The 9,299-nt window shown below is 51.3% G+C and overlaps 1 protein-coding gene across 4 annotated transcripts in view; it reads left to right on the forward strand.

Moving 5' to 3' along the window:
- AKNA (AT-hook transcription factor) overlaps positions 1 to 9,299 on the forward strand; it is a 68,530-nt gene that overhangs the window by 5,616 nt on the left and 53,615 nt on the right. Inside the window, exon 1 of one of the 4 annotated variants that reach the window (XM_017875927.1) lies at positions 5,148 to 5,364. The exons of the other annotated variants lie outside the window; for them this stretch is intronic. The gene's annotated coding sequence lies outside the window, so the exon portion shown is untranslated. Of the gene's footprint in view, positions 1 to 5,147; positions 5,365 to 9,299 lie in introns of those variants that run through there. 4 annotated transcript variants of the gene reach the window in all.

Here is a 9,299-nt window from a genome sequence, read left to right on the forward strand (position 1 = left end):
TATATATATACACACACACACACACACACACACACACACACTGTCCGGATTCAAACAGCTTGGTTCAAACCAGCTTCCTCACCTATAAAATAAAATGGACATCATAATTTCTCCCTCTTTGGATTAGTATGATGATTGAATAATGAGATCTGAATCCATGGAAAGGCTTTTATAAGGTATTTGATACATAATAGGTGTTCAGTAAAGTTTTGCTGTTAGCAGTCCCTTCCTGGCACATGCATTTTTTTTTGTTTGACTCTTTGAAAAGAGCATGAATTTGAATGTATGTATGTGTTTTCCTCAATATGGCCACACCCTCCTCATAACCCGTATCTCAGTTGGCTGAGAAGGGCCTGTTTGCTCTGCTCCTTAACTACTCAGAGTGGGGACAGAGTTTCTAGCTGGGTCAGTGAGCCCTGGAACTGGTTTAAGGGTTGCAGGGAATAGGGTTACAGGGAAATGTCAGCACCTCCCTCCACTTGGGAAAACTGCCTCTCCCTTTTTGTGTCCAGGACTCATCACTAGAGCTGGGGTTGATAATTGTGGAAGCTGTGGATGAGGAAAATTAAACTCAGTCCTGCAGGGAGCAGGTCATAGGGCGTTTCACGGAAAAGGCAGGGCCATTTATTTGTGAACAGTTACTCTGTGCCAGCTGGGCACTGGGGCCAAGAACTTCAGGCACATAGTCTCATTGGTCATCCCAAGAACCCTATAAAATAATTATGGGCCCATGTTACAGATGTGGAATCTGGGATTCAGAGAGGTTAAGCAGCTTGCCCAAGGCCACACAGCTTCCAAGGGAGAACGTGGAGTTCTCTGTTTGCCCACAAAGCCCGTGTGCCTTAACACCTGTGCCCTACAGCCTCCTGTCAGCATGGCATTTCTGCCTGAGTGGGCAAATGGAATAAAGAATCCAGGAGGTTTAGTGTTAGAAGATAATCTCTGATAACCTCAGAGACAATCTCATTAAGCCCCAGGTTCCAAAGCTCAGAGAAAGGAAGGTGCTTGTTCCTGGTCACTCAGGCTGGAACTTCGGTCTCTACTTCCCTAGAAGTAGAGAATATTTCATCATTTCTTCTTGGTTCACTCCGGAAATCCTCACCTGCCTCCTCTCTCCCTCAGACTCCCTGTGGATTTTTTTTTTTTTTTTTTTTTTTGACAGAGTCTTACTCTGTTGCCCAGGCTGGAGCACAGTGACATGATCTTGGTTCACTGCAACCTCCACCTCCCAGGTTCAAGTGATTCTTGTGCCTCAGGCTTGTGGGAAGGGCTGGCAGGGTTCTGCAGACACAGCCACGCACATGCCTGTTGCTGGTAAAAGGATGAAAGTCATCAAGCCCTGGCAGTAGGAGTCAGAGGTTTTTTGTTGTTTTTGTTTTTGAGACAGAGTCTTGCTCTGTCGCCCAGGCTGGAGTGCAATGGTGCAATCTCGACTCACTGCAACCTTTGCCTTCCAGGTTCAAGCAATGCTCTTGCCTCAGCCTCCCAAGTAGCTGGGATTACAGGCACCTGCCACCACGCCCAACTAATTTTTGTATTTTTAGTAGAGACAGGGTTTCACCATGTTGCTCAGGCTCGTCTTGAGCTCCTGACCTCAGGTGATCCGCCCACCTCAGCCTCCCAAAGTGCTGGGATTACAGGTGTGAGCCTCTGCGCCCGGCCAGGAGTCAGAGGTTTTTGTTGTTGTTTCTTTTCTGGGTGACCAGGAACTAATCTCTTCTCTTCTCTGGGCCTCAGTGTCCTCACCTATACAATGGAATAATCCTTTTCTTCCCACTTTGACGTTCTGTTCTTGAACATCTAGTGCTATAAAGAAGAAAGCTTTTTGGGAAACCAAAAGGCTCTGTGTGGAACCAGGGCCTCACTATAAAATCAGAACATTGGCTTTGTGAATTGCAATTAGTTAGTAATAAGCTCCACTCTCGATTTTATTGTGCACAGGTATTAATTATCTCTGTGGGCTGCAATGCCGTGAGCACCAAGCTTGGTTATTAGAAGCCGGGTCTTTGTGTGTTTGAAACTCTACTGCAGCTCATCAGCTTTGTGACCTTGGGCAAGCTGCTTGGGCTCTAGGGGCCTCTGTTTACTCAGCTGTCAAATGGGTTTGTCACAGCAGCCTCATTGGGTTGTTATGAGGGCTATGAGTCAGGCTTGGGCAAGTAGCTAGGTCGGGTGGATCATCCAGGATATGTTTATTGTATTTCTGTTATATATCAGGTTCTGTGTGCTAGGTCCTGGGGATATGATGATGAGAGCCTCACAGAGCTCCCAGTTGAGTCAAGAGACAGATGTTAGTCAAATAATCACATACGAAATATAGTTCCAAATGGGGAGTCCCCAAGGAGGGCATGCTGGAGCTGAGATCTGGAGGTTGCCTAGAAGTTAACAGGGAAAAGAAGTGGGACTGGGTGAGAGGAGGAGCAGGGCACATCTGTCCCAGGAAGAGCAAGGAGGCCTGGGTGGCAGGAGCACGCTGACCAAGGGCAGAGAGGGTGGCAGGAGAAGAGGCTGGAGCAACGGCCAGCCTGTGGAGTTTCATCTTCTTTCTCAGAGCCATGGTAGCTAGCTGTGTGTCTGAAGCATGGAGGGGTCTTGTTTGGAAGCTTCTATCTTGGAAGATGGCATCGGTGCAGTGTGGGGAACAGATTAGTGGACCCTAGAGCTTTCCAGGTAAGGCCGATCCAGGGACCCACGTGGGGATGCAGAAACGGGGACAGATTCTGGTGAAATTTAGGAAATGAAATAACTGGGAGTTGATGATGGATTGGTTACGGGATGTAAGGAAAGGTAAGCATCCAGGGTCACAGTTGATTCTCAGTACGTACCTGGGTGAAAGATGGGCCAAACTAAGGAGGGGTGGGTTTGGAGGGTGGCAATAGTAGGAGCTCAGTCTTGGACATGCCGCTTCGGTCTGCTAGAACTTGGCCTGTGGGTGGGGACAGTGATCCAAGAGGGGGCGGTGCATGAGCAAAGGCAGGGAGGAGGGTTGGTCGTGCTTGGGGGTGCAAGGAGATGGAACAGACTGCACTGCAGGTGGTTCTCCTTGGTGTTAGGTGGCTGCCCCTAAGATGGGTTTGGGGTTATCCAGGGGCCACAGGCCATGCCCAGCAATGGCAGCCACCTGGCATTGATAGCAGTGCTGCCTGGGTTAATGACCAGGGAGGGAGGGTGAGTGAGTGACAGGGTGTCAGGGGAACCCGCCCCTCACACAATGGCACACATGGCCGCCAGGGCTGGTAGGGAGGGGCCTCATTAGGGTTTGGCTGTGCTCCATGTAGGGCTGGGGGCTGCAAGGAGAGCCCTGCCACCCAGATGTGGGTAAAAGGCAGGGAAGGGGATAGAGGGGTGGGCGATTACTAGGATGAGGGCTCCTGGTTCTAGCCCTGGCTATGCTAGATATTCACCAACTGACCTTGGGAAAGTCCACTCATTCATTCATTCATTCATTCACAGGAATGCTTTCATCAGCCATAAACAGTCTGCCAGGCTACAGGAAAGGTATTAAGATCTAGCCTTTAGAGGAGACTGGAGACTTATACCTAAGTAACAGCAATAGTTGTAGTAACAATAATAAAAAAGCTCAATATATGACTGTGTTCTGGGTCCCCTGCTGTATCCTTGGTAGGCATCTCCTCACTGAATCTTTACAGCAGCCCCTGTGGGGTGGCTACTCTTCTTATCCCTGTTTTATAGATGAAGAAACTGAGGCTTAGAGAGGTGAAGTTTCAAAAGTTAGAGCCAGCAAGAGATGAGGCTGGGATTTGAACCCAGGTCCACAGTGACTCTAAGATTTTTTTCTCTCCTACATGGCTGGTTCCCAAATCTGACTGCTTATCAGAATTACCTGGAGGGCTTTTTGGACAATACAGAGGCCTGATTTTTTTCCTTTTTCTTTTTGTTTTCTGACTCAGAGTCTCTGGGTCCTGGGTGGGGCCAGTGTTGGGAGCCTCTTGTGCTCCTGTGCCGCCTCTTCTGTGAAGATCCTGCCTCTCTCGCTTGACTCGCTCTGTCCTGGGTACACAGGGCTTGCTGTTCTCAGGGAAAGCCCACTGGCTCCCCCACCTTGGCCTTTCCATTTGCCCTCCCAGAACACTGCCCCAGCCCTTCTTGTGGCTTGCTCTTGCCCCCCTCTTCCTTCCAGTGCCTTGTTTGAATGTCACCTCCTCATAGAGACTTTCCTGACCATCCTATAACCCTTCTCCTCCAACCCATTACTCTTGGCCCCATGGGTTCTCTACCAGGACCAGTCACCTGGGACACTTAAAACCTCTGATGCCCAGAGATCGACTCTGTTGGCCCGGGGCGAGTCCCAGGCTTCAGTGCCACCTGGCCCGGGACACGGATCATCACTCAGTCTCGTTGTTCACAGCTCTCTCCTTGAAATTATACATGTGCTTGCTTATTGTCCATGTCTCTGCTAGAGTAGAGAGCAGGGGACTGGCCTGTCTGGGGCCCTGCCATATTCCTAGCACCTTTAAAAGCACCCGCCACACAGTAGGAGCTCAGTGAGTACCTATGAATGAAGGAATGGGATGCTGGGGCTTGAGAAAAGACAGCTTGACTGACCATCAGGATCGACCTGTTCCCAACATCTGGTGAACGCTTGGAGGGTTCTTGTAACAGGGAAAGTTTACCTGATCTGCCAGTTTCACACCTCCATGCTGCCCAGAACATCCCACTCTGGCTGCAGGACCACCTCGGGGTAAGGACAGTGGGTTGAAATGGCAGGAATCACCAAGGCCTCCCTGAGATTCAGGTTGCACATTGCTAGAGTCAGAGCTGGAAGGGCAGGAGTAGTGTTGAGTCTGAGCTCTCACCATGCAGATGGGCTCTGAGGCCTAGTGACGGAAGGAACGTCGGCTAAAGTCAGGCCATGGTTGAAGAGGGCCTAGGAGGTAGGAGCTACAGCATGCTGTGTGACCTTGGCCAAGCCTCTGACCTTTTCTGTGCTTTAGTCTCCGCATCTGTACCTGCAGGGCCTGGGCTGAGATGATCCCAAGCCCAGGACGTCAGGAGTTCGTTCTCTGAGTCCTTTCCTGGGCAGCGCAGACTGCAGAGGGCTTGCAAGGGGTTAAGCTCCTCCGGCTCTTGCTCTGCACGCAGACAAACCCCCTCCTTCTGACAAACACTTGTAGGAAATCAGGCTGGGCGCTTCCTGCCGAGGCGAGGCGGCCTCAGCCGCGGCAGGGGCGGGGAGAGGTTGGGAGCGATGCTGGTCTGTGAGCAGCAGCTTGGGCTGGCAGAACGGCCTGGAGGCGGGCCAGGGCGCAATGGAGACAGGGGGCTCCCTGGGTTTGGAACAAAGACTTCACAGACAGGTCCCCTGAAACTGGGTCGGCAGGACGGTGGTGGAGCCCGAGAGAGGTAAGAGATCGGAACGGAGGAGGGCCCAGGAGGCCGCCTTCCTTCTGGACGGGCCAGTCACAGACTCTCTGGGACAGTCCAGGCAGCCGGACCAGCCCAGCCAGGAAGTTGCAGCTGCTGGAGCTGCACCACTTTTCTCTTGGCTCAGGGGAGCCCGGCCTCCAGGGCAAGGGTGGTTTTAAGGAGGATTTCGTCAAGCCTCAGGATGCTAGATTCCAGTCCCAGCTCTGATTCTGATCTCTTGTGAACTTGGACAGGCGAGTCCATCTCTGTGCCTGGGGTGTCCTTGTCTGCACCTGGAGAGTTAGTGTCCTTGGTTGCTAAGGGGTCTCAGAGACGATGCAGGGATGGGGAGCAGGCCAGGAGGCAGTGACGGCATAGGGGGGTGGTCCCCATCAAAGGAGTGGCCTCTTATGCCAGCTGTGTAAGGGCAACAAGAGGAACCAAGAACTGTCCGAAGACCAGCAGACCCAGCTCAGCTCTTGAGGATGGCAAGACCAGAGCTGTCAACAGCCAGGGCACCATTTCTCTTTCTCCTCGGCCTGTGCTGCTGGAGCGGGCTGGGGGCAGGGAGAGGACACACAGAGGGGGAGTGGCTGGTGCTTCCTTGTGGGACTAGTGTCCACACAGCTGGTGGGAAGCCCTTGAGAACAGCAGGTCTGTGCCCTGCCAACCGGTGGGTGGGGGGATGGTTAAGCCCAACAACACAGACTTTTTGGAAGGTCTGGTTACTGATTTGGGGGGGTCTTCCTTCCCCATCTCCCTGACACATCTTACAGCCTTGGTTTCAGAGTTGCGCACCCCAGCTTTGAATCCTCTGCGCTTCCTGGCTGTGAGGTCTTCTGAGAGCCTGCCACACCTCTGTGCCTCAGTTTCCTCATCTGGGAGGTGTGGGGGTAGAAGCACGGGGGCACCCTGGACAGCCCTGGCTGGATGGGAAGGGGCTGCAGAGGGCAGAGGGAGGCAGTGCGGGCTGCGTGGCTGGGCTGGCAAAGGAGAACCTGGGAGTCTGGGCAGTTCTGAGGGATTGAGCCATAAAGGGAAGGGTCCCTGGCTGTGGAATGACTGAGCAGGCGGAGAAGCCCTGTGTGGGTGGTGGGGAAGAGGAGACCATCCCACCCAGGAACTGAAGATAGACACCTCGGGGGTCTATTAGACCCCTGAGAGAGCAGGGGCAGTGGTGGCTTGTGAGTAAGAAGATGTACAGAAGGAGGGTGCAGTGGCTGCTACTTCCTTGTGGGGCCAGTTTCTCCAGGGATGGTGGGGACCCTGAACTCCACAGCCCTCCCCAGCTCACACGGCTGGAGTCTTCACCAAACCCCACTCACTGCCTTTTAGGAGCAGCCCTGCTGCCCTAACGAAGGCTGGCTGGAACAACTCTACCTTTACCTGGCATTCAGGCACCCCGTCCATAGCTCTCTTTCAAAGTCAGGCCATACTTTCAGACCTCCGTGCCTTTGCCTATGCTGTTCCCTCTGCCTGGAATGCCCTCCCCAATCTTCTACCCGAAATCCTCACTGTTCCTCAAGCCCACCTTAAAGCTTCCTTTGGTAACGCTTCTGTATTGTACTACCCCCCACTGTTTAAAATTTTGGAATGCTTTTACTCTTTTCTACATTCTTTGCATCTTATGTAGTCCCTGGTATATAGTAGGAAGTCGTAGGGCTTTTTTTAAAAAGTTAATTTGCACCCACGGGGTGCTCGGTATGTATCTTTGTACTTTGAAATGTGATCTCAGGGAGGAAGAGAGAGGTTAACAGTTCTGAGGCTATTGCCCTCAGGAGCTGAGTCAACTAGGGACTTCAAATTCAAAGCTCTTTGAGTCTCATCCCCTGCCTCCCAACCCACCCTAGCAGGGTGATATCCCCTTGCAGTAGCAAGAGCAGGTGGTACTTTCTCTATTTTACGGTGAGGAAAATGCAAGCCCAGCTATACACAGTAAGTAACAGCAGCCAGGAGTAGCACCCATCTCCTGATGCCCAGCCTGCTTCTCTACCACAGCATCATCCCAGCCTGAAGTTGGCAGGTAGTTGGCACTAATGTGTGTTTGTTGACTGACTAGCTGAATGGCCATTTCTGGGGCTTTGTGGTGCAAAGGGCCATGGCTCACATGGAAGACAGAGGCCTCGCTCAGGAAAGGCTCACTGGTTTAGGCGCCTGGGGGCAAGTGAAACTCTAGCCAGTCACTGCAGCTGCCTCTGACCTGGTTACAGTGAGATTTCTGCCATGACTGAGTCATCCCAGAAGACAGGATGTTCCTCTTTGTGCACCCAGAGGCCTCTGTGATTGGGCAGGCTGCTCTGTGGCAGAGCTAGAAAAAAAAGCCCTTCAAAAAGTCTAAAAACCACATGCCTCCCCCGGCCCCTTCCTCAGCAGAGGCTTCAGAACCAGAAAAGCAACAGCTAAACTGTAGCCCCTCCTCCACCTGCCATAACAGCAGAAGTGAGGAGGCCTAGTGAACTTCAAAGGGCAGGCCCTGCCTGAGGCCCTGGTTTAAAATACAGATTCCTGGGCCCTATCCCAGGGCCACTGAGTCAGGCTCTCTGCAGGTTGTTTCAGGAAACTGCCTGCTTAGAGGATTCTTAAGCACACTGAAGCTTAAGATCCCTGGCAGGGATTTCCAAGAAGGGTACAGGCCCTGCAGAAGGTATGAGAAGCAAGAATTAGAGCTTCTATTTAAAATATAGTTGACCAGCTGGGTGGGTGGCACATGCCTGTAATCCCAGGACATAGGGAGGCTGAGGCAGGAGGATCACTTAAACCCAGGAGTTCAAAACCAGCCTGGGCAACATGGCAAAACCCCATCTCTACAAAAAAAATTTAAAAATTAGCCAGGCATGGCGGTACGTATCTGTGGTCTTAGCTACTTAGGAGGCTGAGGTGGGAGGATCGATTGAGCCCAGGAGCTCTGATGGCCACTGTACTCCAGCCTGGGTAACAGTGAGATCCTGTCTCAATAAAATAAAATACAGTTGTTCCTTGAACAACACAGGGGTTAGGAGTGCCTCATGCAGTCAAAAATCTGCTTATAACTTTGAACTCCCCCAAAACTTTATCAATAGCCTCCTGTTGACTAGAAGCTTTGCCGATAACATAAACAGTTGATTAATGCATATTTTCTGCTTTATATGTATTACGTATTGTTTTGTTACAATAAAGTAAGCCAGAGAAAAGAAAATGCTATTAAGAAAATCATAAGGAAGAGAAAATCTACTTACTTTCATTAAGTGGAAATGGATCATCACAAAGGCCTTCATCCTGTCATCTTCACATTGAGGAGGAGGAATCAAGAGGGGGGATTGATCTACTTTACTGTCTTAGGGGTGGCAGAGGCAGAAGAAAATTCACATACAAGTAGAGTTCAAACTGTGCAATTCAAACTGTGTCATTAAGGGTCACCTGTGTTTATTTTCTTTTTCTTTTGTATTTTTATTTATTTATTTCGAGACGGAGTTTCGCTCTTGTTGCCCAGGCTGGAGTGCAATGGCACGATCTCGGCTCACCGCAACCTCCGCCTCCCAGGTTCAAGCAGTTCTCCTGCCTCAGGCTGCCGAGTAGCTGGGATTGCAGGCATGCACCACCACGCCCGGCTAATTTTGTATTTTTAATAGAGACGGGATTTCTCCATGTTAAGGCTGGTCTTGAACTCCTGACCTCCAGGTGATCTGCCCGCCTCGGCCTCCCAAAGTGCTGGGATTACAGGCGTGAGCCACCGCGCCCAGCCTCCTTTTTATTTTTAGTAGAGATGGGCTTTTGCCATGTTGCCCAAGCTGGTCTTGAACTCCTGAGCTCAAGTGATCTGTCCACCTTAGCCTCCCAAAGTGCTGGGATTACAGGCGTGAGCCACTGCGCCCGGCCTCCTTTTTATTTTTAGTAGAGATGGGCTTTTGCCATGTTGCCCAAGCTGGTCTTGAACTCCTGAGCTCAAGTGATCT

The sequence above is a fragment of the Rhinopithecus bieti genome, unplaced genomic scaffold (assembly GCF_001698545.2).
Source record: "Rhinopithecus bieti isolate Rb0 unplaced genomic scaffold, ASM169854v2 scaffold_9997, whole genome shotgun sequence".
Classification (NCBI taxonomy): Eukaryota; Metazoa; Chordata; class Mammalia; order Primates; family Cercopithecidae; genus Rhinopithecus; species Rhinopithecus bieti.